The sequence below is a fragment of the Pungitius pungitius genome, chromosome 4 (assembly GCF_949316345.1).
Source record: "Pungitius pungitius chromosome 4, fPunPun2.1, whole genome shotgun sequence".
Lineage (NCBI taxonomy): Eukaryota > Metazoa > Chordata > Actinopteri > Perciformes > Gasterosteidae > Pungitius > Pungitius pungitius.
In genome coordinates, this window is record NC_084903.1 from 6,784,136 (window position 1) to 6,797,671 (window position 13,536).

At 43.4% G+C, this 13,536-nt stretch overlaps 1 pseudogene; it reads right to left on the reverse strand.

Moving 5' to 3' along the window:
- Nucleotides 1-3,208: 3,208 nt before the first annotated feature.
- LOC134127295 (NACHT, LRR and PYD domains-containing protein 3-like) lies at nucleotides 3,209-12,297 on the reverse strand (annotated as a pseudogene).
- Between the last annotated feature and the right edge of the window lie 1,239 nt (nucleotides 12,298-13,536).

A 13,536-nucleotide genomic window follows, 5' to 3' on the forward strand; every position in this document is an offset into this window, starting at 1 on the left:
GAGGGGCGACTGTGAGACTCTGAAAGTTTGCAAAGCCTTCTAAAGCATTCGTCTTGGTGCTCTGTGTCGTTTCTCTTTCTGCTCTTTTTGCAATACATTCAGATACATGATTTCAATGCATAAATATTCAGTGCTAGAAATTCAATTACCTTTGTCTTTCAAAATCCGATGACACAGATTTACTTCCATATCCATGACGTGGTTCACCAGCCAAGGCCGCCATCTTGTGGTGGTTTGTTTTAAAAGCACTTTGACACCATTAAACTCATAAAAACAGTCAAAATATCTTTCACAGTTTAGTGGTTTCGAATCATCTTGTTCACAGTCAGTTTAAGAGCAAAGTGTAAACATGAACACCGGAGAGAGTGATGCAATATGATGAGCTTTGTCTTCATCTTTCTGCTCTTTCACCTGTAGCCTACCTTTGCTTTTTGCTTTTGTTGAATGACCAGGTAATGTTTTCCCTCTCTGATTGTGTGTCTGCTGTCATGATGAAGCCGTGCAGGAGGAGACTAGATTTGCTCATTGATCCAAACACTAAGGGACACACATAGCCCCTCATAGATTCCTCTTGTCATTCACCGCCATTTCACATCTACAATGCAATATCAACCTGATATTATTCCGGCGGACTGAACTTCAAGGTAAGAATGCAGCTAACGGATGCAATGTGAAGTGTGTTAACGTTAGTTGGATACTGCAGTCTTTATAGATGTCTTGTCTTCGTAGATGTGGAATTTAAATAAACCAGTTGCTTTTCTCGAAGCTAATGTTAGCAATGCGCTTAAAGTACCAGTCGAGGTAACAACGGTATCTTGTGAAATGTTAAAAGAATGGCGTTAGCAAGGTTTCCGGTTTCCATTTTACGTTGATGTATTTAACTTAAAAGAACTGTAAATATCCGCTAATTATGTTTAGTCATAGCTAGCATACGTATACGCAATCCGTCCCGCCGCCGGGTGACAGCGGCGCCGACCCGTCAGCCGACCCGTCAGCCGACCCGTTAGCCGATCGTCAGCGCCCCCCCCCCGGGGAAACACTGAGTCGGGTGGGTTGCCAACATCGGCCAGGTGTACTTAGCGTGGGGACGTGAGTGCTAGAATGCTTTGTCTTAACATTAGGTGACGTGGTTTGTCTTGGGCCAAGTTTCGTGATTGTCCTAGGTTCATGTCACGTGATTGTCTTAAGTGGCGTGTTTAACGCTTTCACCCACTTTTGCCGAGAAGCTGCGGTAGGGACCAGGTGAACTGTTACCGCGAGTGGTTGTAATTACACATTTACGGTGCAGTGGTAACGTTACATTTCATAAACAAGCCAAAGGGACGGCTGTTTGTATTTTAATATGTAATAAATAGTAAAATAAGTCAAATTGTTTTTAACTTGGCTGCTGGCTGAGATGGCAGCCTACAAGAGCCTTAAAGCATATCATACAGCATTGAATTATATACAAATGCGAGGTTAATTATAGAGTTGGGAAAATGTTAATTGCAAAATGTTGCAATTTTTTTCATCGGATGATCAGCTGCTAATTTTGAGGTAAACAGGTAAAGTGAGACAAAAGTTTTGTTATCATGTGCTACACAATATATTATGATTTTGGGTGGCAAAGCTTAACATACTGCTTATCCTTTGAATTCAGTTTTCTTTCCACTAATCTGTTTCATACCCCTTCTGGTCTTATTTACCAAACTGCATAGTATCCATCCTGAAAGCATGACTCTCTCAATCAGTGACAGTCTTGATGATCCAACAGCTCTCAAAATTATTTCACACAGAATTAGTGATCTGAAAAAAAAGACAATCATACAACAACAAAAATATATGAGTGATATTGTGTTACACAATATCACTTATATATACAGTATATCACAATATCTGACCAAATTAGGTTTGAAACATTTTAAGGAATATTATTTGAACATGTTTTAGCTGTGCTGTTGGGCTTAACATGTGTATAATGTGTTAGGTCCGCTTCAGGTCCATTCCTGTCGCACTGTGAGCCTGTTGTCTTTAATATTCATAAGTGTTATATTATGAGTATTTCCCAGTTCTCATATAGGTAAAGTCTAGGGATGGAAGTGTTCTGAGTCTTTGTTTCACAGCAGCATTTATTGGATTGTCGTGATTTCTTTGTAAGCGCACGATGTGCAGAGAATAAATTGTGACAATTTGATATTTTCATGTCTTTTTTAATAGCATCACCATGAACGACAATTTAGTCATACAGTACCTAAAAATTAGTAAATTCAAAATAATGGTCGATGTTGATTATTATATATATATTATATGATGTGACTATTCAATGACTATTATCATTTTTCTACTTAAAAGTATAATACAATGTAATAACTTGATTCCTATGATGTTTTACTTAAAAGTATCTTGCTTGATTTACTACGGTAACTTGCTAATTTACTAGAAATCGAGGCAACCTTTTGCATGAAATGATTATGTAGAACAATTTTTTTAAGTAGATCAGACAGATTATTTTTTATCAGTGTTCAAATCAAGTTCTAAAATGTCATGTTTATTATCTCTTCTGTCATTATTTTCTTAAAAACTAAAATCTACTTAAGCTCTTTGCAGATGAATTCAACATAAACACTCTGTACTCTTGACAAACACTTCCTACAGATGTTGTTTCTTTAATATTGTGTGATTTTCATCACTTTAGAAATTAAACCTTTGCTCCCAAATTATTATTATGAATGTGATGTTTGTTTGGATCTTGACAATAAAAAGCACTTTGATTCCATGGGATCGAATCCCACTGAGGCCTTGTTCCATCAGTCTGACGTCACATGTTTAATGTTGAAGAAACACATTCACTTTCCCAGAATGCTTCTGTGGTGGCGGGCGTGGTTGCGGCTCGGCTGCAGAGCGGGGGAGTGGCTCGGGGAATGGTGACAGCTGGAGGTTCATTACCTAACCAGTTGAGGACAATTAAACAGGCCTCCCAGTCTAATTAAGAGGGAGACGGGAACGAGTGGGGAGAGAAGGGCGAGAGCAAGCCGGAGAAACCGGCGTCACAATAAAGACTGTTACTAACTGCGAGCAGGTGTCCGTGTGTCATTCCGTTCCCCCCTAGTAACCCAGTTGTTAAAGCTTCACTTTGAAGAAAGAAGAGTTTATGACACAAGGTCACGAGCAGAACACTGCTCATTAAATACTTGGTGTTTAAATACGTTAATGACACAGTTTCCATCAATATTCATTTATTAACATTAGAAAGATACAATTATATTCCTGTTAACCCATTGGTCATTACAAACAATCCTTGCTTCTATTATATTAATGGTAATGGGGACAAATTATCATAGAGATTTATTTGTCTTATATTGGGGGGGGCAGATGAGACCTTTTTATGAAATGTCTTCTTGAACATTGCGACATACAAAGATTCATATTAAACCCTAATTAGGACCCCATATCTAAATGATGATCTATTGATTCATCCACAGAGGCAACGAGCACAGCAACATTAAAACACACCTCGCTGAGCTCTGAGACGTTCATCTGCAACACCACAAGTACCAGAGAGCTGTGGACCCCCAGAGTCCAGACCAGCTCAGGTACCCCTCACCTGCTCCACCTGCATCTACACCCACATGAACCTACATCAGCTGTACAGACTGAACTATGTGGTGAGCAGAGAGGAAGGTTCTCCACCAGGAGGAGACTCTCCCTCCTACAGAGAGGAAGATTCTTCACCAGGAGGACACTCTCCGTCCTGCAGAGAGGAAGGTTCTCCACCAGGAGGAGACTCTTCCTCCTCCAGATGACACTGTAGCATCCCTGGCTGAATTATGGTCTAGTCTTAAACTGATGGTCCATAGGTATTTTATTGAACACACCGTAAGAACTAAGAGAAAAAATAAATATTTACACTGATTAGCATCTTACACAGAACATAAAGAAAACTTAATAACCTAAAACAATATTTTACAAACTTGAACAAATACTAACCTTGTGCCCCTGTCAACCGGGTGCTAAACTAATGAAACCGTGACTCTTTCCGTGTTTTTCTATAGTTTTACCCTCCTTTTAACGTCTCCCTCGGGCTTCTAACTACCCACCTCCGGTTTTCGAACCTTCAAAATAAAAGCGCAACCGGAAATACTCCGATTGACTTAACAAGATGCCTAAAATAAAATACTTAACCCTATATTTGAATACTCCCCCTATCAGAGGTCCTTTACAGACACAGAGACACTGAGGCACCAAAATTGAACCAGAACCCAGGATAAAGAGGTTCAGTGAATGTGGTGCTGAAGGTGTGGAGGTGGATCAGTGTGTCAGAGGAGACTCTGTAGAAGGACAGAGAGCCAGCAGGACAGTCCACATACACTGCTACTCTACCAGAGGAGGAGGAGGAGGTAGAGGAGGAGGAGGAAGGGGAGGTTACTGTATTATTGTGACGGACAGAGTAACCTTTTTCTGAGCATCTCAGACACCAGGACTGATCATTCCATCCAAACAAAGACTCATCACTGTTTCCTTTCCTCCTGATTCCTCTGTAACTCACTGATAAAAAAACTCTTCCTCTCCACTCGACCTCCCAGTAACAGCGACCAGTCAGACCAGTTCCACACAGCAGCTGAGGCCTGATGTCAAATCTGTCTGGATGATCAGGATATGACTGAACCTCCTCCACACATGTCACCTTCCTGTTGTTGTCAGACAGTTTGAGGTTTCTGTTTACTGTGTTTGTGTTGATTGTGAGTTCACAGGAATCTGATGAGAGAACAAAACACAATACAGCTGCAGTTATTAATCATGTGTTCATTTATTGACTCTTTGATGATGACATCACAGAGGTGAATGAGTGATGTCACCGTGTGAAGAAGGTTGAATCTTCATGAATCAAACTCAAAGCACACTTACACTTCCTCAGACCTGGTGTCAACCATCGGACTCCAGCAGGCTCCACCCTGAAAGGAGGAGCAGCATGAGACATGGACATCACATCACTCTCTACACACAGCTTGGTCCTTCATGTCCACATGGACCATCTCTTCTTCTTCTACTGCAGTGGACTTTTGAAAAATCATAAACTTGTTTATGATTAACTATTTACAGCGGGTGAAATAAGTATTGAACACGTCACCATTTTTCTCAGTAAATATTTTTCCAAAAGAGCTAATGACATGAAATTTACACCAGATGTTGGTAACAACCCAAGTAATACATACAAGAAACCAAAACAAAGAAGTTCAGAAATAGTTATGTGTAATAATGTGAAATGACACAGGGAAGAGTATTGAACACTTACTGATATTTATCAATACTTAGTACAAAAGCCTTTGTTTGACTGTTTTAATAATAACGTCTGGACTAAAGAACAGCACACACTGGAAGCAGATGACGAGCATCTAAACATCCAAGTGTTGTTTGATAAGAGCCAACAAACCTGCAGCGTGTCGACGTTGACTCACATCAACCGACCATGATGCCATCAACATGTCAGGATTCACCACTGTCCTTCAGGCTGACAGTGGGACAGAGAAAAGGTTTCCAGCTCTCCCTCCTCTACCAGACTGATGGTCTGTGGCTGCAGCCTCTTCATACCTGAGAGTTTCCAGTCTCCAGTGTGGATCCTCTAGTCCAGCAGAAAGCAGCTTCGCTCCTAATTCTCCTGGATGATTGTAGCTCAGGTCCAGATCTCTCAGGTGGGAGGGGTTGAAGCTCAGAGCTGAGGCCAAAGAAGCACAGCCTTCATCTGTGATCAGACAGCCTGACAGCCTGCAGACACACAAAACAACACACATGAGAGGGGGCTTTGAGTTTGGGGGTCAGATCAATAATTGCAAATGCACACAGTTTAAAAATACATTTCAATGCAGATATCAATAAATTACGATTCATATTTGCAGATGTGTGTGAGGGCTGGAAGGTCACTGCAGCACTGAGATACTGTCGGCTACTGTTGGGTCACGTTACCATTGTTAGCTACTGTTTTCCAGTCACAACTAAACACCCACTAATGTACATCAACAATCTGATGACTTTACTGATGAATATGATCGATCTCAAATATTTCTATTTGTAACATTATATTGAAAATAAACTCAACAAAACATTTATGGAAATATTTGGAGAATACATATTTGATTTAGGAATCATATGAGAGTCAGAAATGTACCATTGATGTAAAAAAATAAGCCAAATGGACATTGATTGAATCCTGACCTGAGAGTCTCCAGGTCACAGTGTGGACTCTTCAGTCCAACAGACAGAAGCTTCACTCCAGAATCCTGCAGGTCGTTGTTACTCAGATCCAGATCTCTCAGACTAGAGGACTGGGAGCTGAGGACTGAGGACAGAGCTTCACAGCTTCTCTCTGAGAGGTTACAACCACTCAGTCTGAAGAGGCAAAGATCAGGAAAATATAAGTTAAAAAGATAGGAACATATTTAAGTTCTGATGTATGAATCTAACTCTCTATGTACTTACAGAGCTTTGTTGGAGGTTTTGACCACTGGCAGCAGCCTCAGAAGAGCCTCCTCTGAAGCAGAGTATTTCTTCAGGTCAAACACCTCCAGATCTTCTTCTAATGACAGTAAGATGAAGACCAGGGCTGACCACTGAGCAGGAGACAGCTCATGTGTGGAGAGACGTCCTGATCTAAGGAACTGTTGGATCTCCTCCACTAGAGAACCATCATTCAGTTCATTCAGACAGTGGAACAGATTTATGCTTTTCTCTGGAGACACATTCTCACTGATCTTCTCCTTGATGTACTGGACTGTTCTCTTATTGGTCTGTGAGTGACTTCTTGTCTTTGTCAGCAAACCTCGTAGGAGAGTCTGATTGGTCTCCAGGGAAAGACCCAGGAGGAATCGGAGGAACAAGTTCAGGTGTCCATTAGGACTCTTTAAGGCCTGGTCCACAGCACTCTGGTAGAGATGTTTTGGTTTAGGTTTGTCTCTAAAGACCTTCGACAAAAGGGAGGTTCTTTGTTTTTCTGACAGCAGATTGAAACCAGAGCTGGTGAACGTCAGATGGACATGAAGAGCAGCCAGAAACTCCTGAATACTCAGATGGACGAAGCAGAACACCTTGTCCTGGTACAGTCCGCTCTCCTCTCTAAAGATCTGAGTGAACACTCCTGAGTACACTGAGGCTGCTCTGATATCGATGCCACACTCTGTCAGGTCGGATTCATAGAAGATCAGGTGGCCTTTCTGCAGCTGATCAAAGGCAAGTTTTCCCAGAGACTTGATCATCTTCCTGCTCTCTGGACTCCAGTGTGGATCCGTCTCAGCTCCTCCATCGTACTTGACCTTCTTCACTTTGGACTGAACCACCAGGATGTGGATGTACATGTCAGTCAGGGTCTTGGGCAGCTCTCCTCCCTCTCTGGTCTTCAACACCTCCTCCAGAACTGTACCATTGATCCAGCAGAAGACTGGGATGTGGCACATGATGTGGAGGCTTCGTGGGGTCTTGATGTGAGAGATGATCCTGCTGGCCTGCTCCTCATCTCTGAACCTCTTCCTGAAGTACTCCTCCTTCTGTGGGTCAGTGAACCCTGTGACCTCTGTCACCATGCCAACACACTCAGGAGGGATCTGATTGGCTGCTGCAGGTCGTGTGGTTATCCAGAGGCGAGCAGAGGGAAGCAGCTTCCCCCTGATGAGGTTTGTGAGGAGCACATCCACTGAGGCCGACTCTGTGACATCAGTCAGGATCTCATTGTTGTGGAAGTCCAGAGGAAGTCGACACTCATCCAGACCGTCAAAGATGAACACAACCTGGAACTCTTCAAACCTGCAGATTCCTGCTGCTCTGGTTTCACTGAAGAAGTGATGAACAAGTCCCACCAAGCTGAACTTCTTCTCTCTCAGCACATTCAGCTCTCTGAAGGTGAATGGAAATGTGAACTGTATGTCCTGGTGGTCTTTGTCTTCAGCCCAGTCCAGAGCGAACTTCTGTGTTAAGACTGTTTTCCCAATGCCAGCCACTCCCTTAGTCATCTGTTACGTTCTGCCTCCCCAGGAGGGGAGTGGGATCCACGCCACTGCCTGACGGCGTCCTGTGGCCAATAAACAGGGTGTGGTGTTGAAGGTGTAAGAATTTAGACATGGGCTTGAAGTTCAGGTAAACAGGCTGGTTTTTATTTATAGCGCTGTTAACAGGGGAAATGAGGAGAGCTGGCGGTACCAAAGCAACGAAAAGAACAAAATGCTTCCCACCCCCTTACCTGTCCTATCTCCCAACGAAAATCACAACCTAACTGGCACACTACCAAGGTGCCCTAACAAAACATACATTAGGTGGCCCAGCCAGGTGTAGCTAGTGTTGTTAGACAGGGGAGTAACACTACGTGCAGGTATGTAAACTCCGGAGCAGGGCTAAACTACTCCTCACCCCCCCCCCCCTGTAATAAAGATAACAAAGAAACAAAAAGAACACGTATTAATTGCATACACACTTATACCAAATCACCAGAAATACAAATATTATACCATCAACCAGCACTCACGTATACACAACCAGAGTGCCACCCACCCAGGTGAAACAAACACAGGGGTACATATACTGACAGAAGGGCATGATGGGATTGGAGATGAGTGAAAACAGCTGAACCGGGTAACGAGCGGGGGTGGAGTCAAGATGAATGGAGATCATGGATGATCAGTACCACCTATGCACACACACACAAAACAGAACACACCCACCAACCGATACACAGAACAGGGGACGTAACATCATCACTGTTCTGATTGGTTCTTCTCCTCCAGCTGAGGCTTTGAGGAGGTCTTCTTGTCTGATGGTTGTTTCTGGTCTGGCTGGTTTCCTGGATGCTGTTTCAATCTGTCTGACCTCATGTTCTTTATTGACCTCTGCAGTCCCTCCCTCTGTGATGTAGAGCTCTGTGTAGATCTCATTCAGAAGGGTTGGGTTTCCTGCTTTAGCGATGCCCTCAAACACACACTGGAACTTCTTCTTCAGGTTGGATTTGAGTTCACGCTGACAAACTGCAGCAAGATGTCCTGAGTTAAGAAAACAAAGTAGATAAAAGGAGTGAAAGAATATATTTCATCATTTCTTTTCCTCAGAGAATCTCTCTTTGAAAATATTCTGTCCATCTCTTGAGACATTAGTGAAGGTCTCTGTGGTGGCGGGCGTGGTTTAAGCCCGGCTGCAGGTGGGAGAGAGGGGGAGTGGCTCGGGGAACAGTGCCAGGTGAAAATGATAACAATCACCTGGGGATAATGACGTGTGTGTGTGTGCTCTCCCCTACATAACAGTGAGGCGGGGGCGAGCGAGGGGGAGGGAGACCGACCGTTCCTGCGAGCGAGAGCAAACAAAATAAATATATTGAAACTTACCCCCCTGTTGTCGTGTGCCTGTGTCCGGAGCCATACCGACCCACACCCTACAGTCTCATTCATCAGCATGGTAAGTGTTTAGAGAAATCCTCTTACTGCTCTGAAGACGATCAGCCAGCTCCTCCTGCTTCATTCTCCTCAGGAAGTGCACGGAGATCTTCACTAATGCCTCTCTGCTGCTCCTCTCATCTTCATCCTCACCATCCTGCACCTCCTCATCCTCCCTCTGAATCTCTAAGCATTCTGGGTGATCTGAACTCACAATTTTCTGGATCTTCTTCAGTTAGTTCTTCACAAAAGTGAGGATGTTCTCCTCCAGCAGCTGGAACAGAACATTCTATGAATGACACAAACTAGGACCATGGAAGCCACCATCAGGTCCATGTTGGAAAGACTGACAATCCACTGGTCTACAAAGTGCAGCATGGAGATGATGGTGAACTGAGAGATGTAAAATAAGTTTTTCCATGTACACACCATGAAGATGGAGTCCAGGTGTGTTTGATGCTGCTGGGCTGACTGACCTCTAGGAACCTCTGAGCTCTCCTGGTCGTTTCTGTGGAGCAACATGAACCATCAGCTCACATGGTGTTTGTACCATTAGCACCAACACAACAGTTAGTTATAGATTTTGGCTTCTGTCATGATTGATCATCATGAAAATCAGATGCTGAAGACTGTTGATTATGACGGACAGTTTATTAGTTGAGTGAGTAGTGGTGTTTTATCTGTTTTTAGTTCTTTGGGTCATAAAAACAACATCTCCAGACCTCTGGATCTGATACAAAGTCTTATGAAACTACTCCAAACCTCTTTAGTCCGTCTCCTGACCTCTAGAAGTCTCCTAAGATCTTTTGAAACTAGACTTTGGAACTTTACACAGAGTCTACTGATTTCATTCTAATCACATGTTCAGTCCCAGTCATTGGTCTCCAAAAACCTGCACCTATCTCAAGATGTGACCTCTCCTAATCCTGATGTGGAGGAACTAGCTCACATTGTGTTTACATCTGAGAACGTTTACAGTTAATGATTCACACTTAAACACATACAGACCAGTTAGATGAAGATAATAAGTTCTGTTATGATCGATTGTCATGGAAACAACACTTGCACAACCATTTCTGTTATTCATATATAAGAATCAGAACAGTTCTTCATTTGTTTAAGAACTTACTCTGGGTTATAAGAACGGTCTCCATCTTGGAATTTTAAAGGCTCTCTTTTAGACTGATCACTCTTCATGGACACACAGCTGGGTTCAGGAGACTTTCTCCTCTGCTGAAGTGAACTGAAAGAAACACTGAGATTACATCATCACATCATCATTTAATCAAGAAGCATAAGCTCACATGGTGTCCGTCCTCACAGAGACCAAAACAAGGTAAAGGTCCATGAAGTGATGTCTGGATGTGGACTACATGACTCCCTGTAGTGATCTAGGTCTGATGGTCCTGCTGGTCCCACTGAGAATCAACAGCTCAGTCTTTCAGCTCAGTTTTCTTCACCAGTCAGTTGGATTTAGTTCGAACGGGTCTCATTAAGCCCTCCATGGAGCTCTCCCTCCCTCACTGGACACTGCTGAATGGCCCTGGAGCAAGAAACCCAGAACCTCCACCAGAGAGTCTGATTGAAACACTTCATCATCAGAACCTCACCTTGCATCAAGAAAGGGACGACCATCTTTGAAGAGTATACGATGGTCCATAGACTGGTTACTCTTCATGGACACACAGCTGGGTTCAGGTCCAGATCCAGGACCAGGTTCAGGATCAGGTCCATATCCAGGTCTCTGATGGATCCTGGTCACACACGTAGAACCAGAGTCAGTGAATCAAAGACGTTGGGACTTGGAGTCTGATAGAAACACCTCATCATCAGCCTGAGACCCTCACCTTGCATCAGCAGAGCAGCGTCCATCTTTGCGGTTTATAATATCATCCAAAGACTCGTACCGCTCCATGGACACACAGCACGGTTCAGGTCCCGATGCAGGACCAGGTTCAGGATCACGTCAGGTTGCTATGAAACTCTGATTCATACCAGAGTCCACACCTTCAACACAAAAACCTGCTGGAAGAAGTCACACTTTATTTCTCTTCATCAAACACACAGAGCTCATTCACCTCAACACTACAACTCTCATGGAAAACTGTGTTGTTCATCTGTTAAAGTTTAGAAAGACCTTCTTTAAACCATTAAAATGTCAAGAGAATTGCTCATCCTGTAATACAGGTTAAAGGCTAAAGGACTGTAACCGTAACTTGGGGACGTGGGAAGTGGTGCTTCGATCAGACTACAGAGCATGTGGTTGTGTAATAATTCTGTGAGTGTGTGTGTAGAAATATGGATTAGTTCACCAGGTGATAGGGCACAGTGGGTGATTATTATGCTTTTGGAACATCTTATAGAAATTTATCACGTGCGGCTAAGGAGTGGTACAGCACCAGCTGACTGTAACACAGGATGTTGGACACATAAGCGCGTGCATATGAACTCTGCACCCCTGACACAGGTAAAATATCACTACATAGGAGTAGAAATCAATACACATGGACCTTGCACCCGAGACACAGGAGTAGATATCAATACATATAAACTCTGAACCCCTCTAGAACAGAGGAAGCCCCCGCCCCCATGTTCCACCCTGTTGTTGTGTATGTGTGATGGATGCGAATAAAAAGCTGTTGTAAAGGAAAGTTCGGCGGAAGTCGACACTGCATACGCTGTGTGGCTGGGCTTCCCCTTTGCAAAGTGAAATATATACGACTTGTCTGTGGTTTGTTCTCACCTCTCGGTAAGGTAGCAGGAATACCTATCACCAGGGCAGCTCACTTCCTCATTGACGAAGGAGCGATATCAGTGAGATTAACGTTTTACAGGGAGAAAGTTCTCCGACATCAGAAAGACCCGTTATGACATCACGATGACGTCCTGTACGAGCGCCATCGATGCTGAATACAGGAATAATTTATTTACAAGATATTCTCGAACCTTAACATTACACAATGAGCACCACACGCTGCAGTCTCACACATTGTCTCACACATTGTCTCTCATACTGTCTAACACAGTCTGCAATAGGGTCTTTCTTCTCGCCACTCTTCCATAAAGGACAGATGTGTGGAGAACACGCTGCTAGTTGTCCTGTGGACAGATTCAAATGTACAACTAAACAACACAAATATTGTTTTTCAAGATGAAAATGTCTCTCTGTCACAGAGACAACAAACATTTCTTTCTCCTACATTAAATCATAATATCAATAAACTACAATCTCATTGTTACGTATATTGTTATGTCCTGCTGTGAATGTGGGTCTGTGTGCATATGTGTGTATTCAATGTCTGTGAGTCCTAGGTGAGGGGCACCTGGATGAGGGTGTGGACTTCATCTATATAAGCTCCTCCTTATTTCACCATTGCTCTCATCTGCCTGCCACTAGATCCTGGTATCGAGTTCGAGGTGCACCTCATGCTGGTCCCGTGTTGCAATAAACTGTCCCCTTTGGGGGTTTTGTCACAACCTTGCCGTTGTTCTCCATCCTTATGTGCAGCTTCATCGGTTGTAACATAATGGGGGCTCGTCCGAAGCTCTGGTGCACTAATCCTGGGGTGGCCCCTGACGTGCCCGGGAAAACCGACGAAGACTAGTTGAGGTTTAGCCAGATAGAAGTATGGGTTCTTCGGTAGAGAGGAAACCAGGTAAGTGCAAGAACAGGTCCGTTGAAACATTTCATTTCACTCATGATAGTAGGTGTGGGCATTTTGCTGGACTTGGTTTTTCACACAAGCTGTACACTGTGAGACACATTTTTGTTGTGCACACTAATGTAGGTGTCAGGGACTACATTTTGGTAGAACCTACTTGCTTTACAGTGGAGTAAGTTTAGTGTTTCAGGGGATGGTAGGAGTACGGTTAACACTATTTCTATGTTGTGTGGCCTGAAATAGCCATGTTACTGCTCTTGCCTGGTGCTTGGTATTTTTCAATTTTTGTGTAGGTAAGCTGTTCTGTGTTGGTAGCATTATTTCTGTGTGGTAGTGTTACTTGGGGTTAGTAGCTTGGTTTACTTCAGTGTGTTGCCTTTAAGTTGTTTGGTGATTTCAACGTGCAGTCTGATTTTCAGGTGACCAGTGACGGTCCTACAATGGAGCAGCTGGCTCAATGTACCAAAGCCCAGCTCATGTATTTTTCAGAA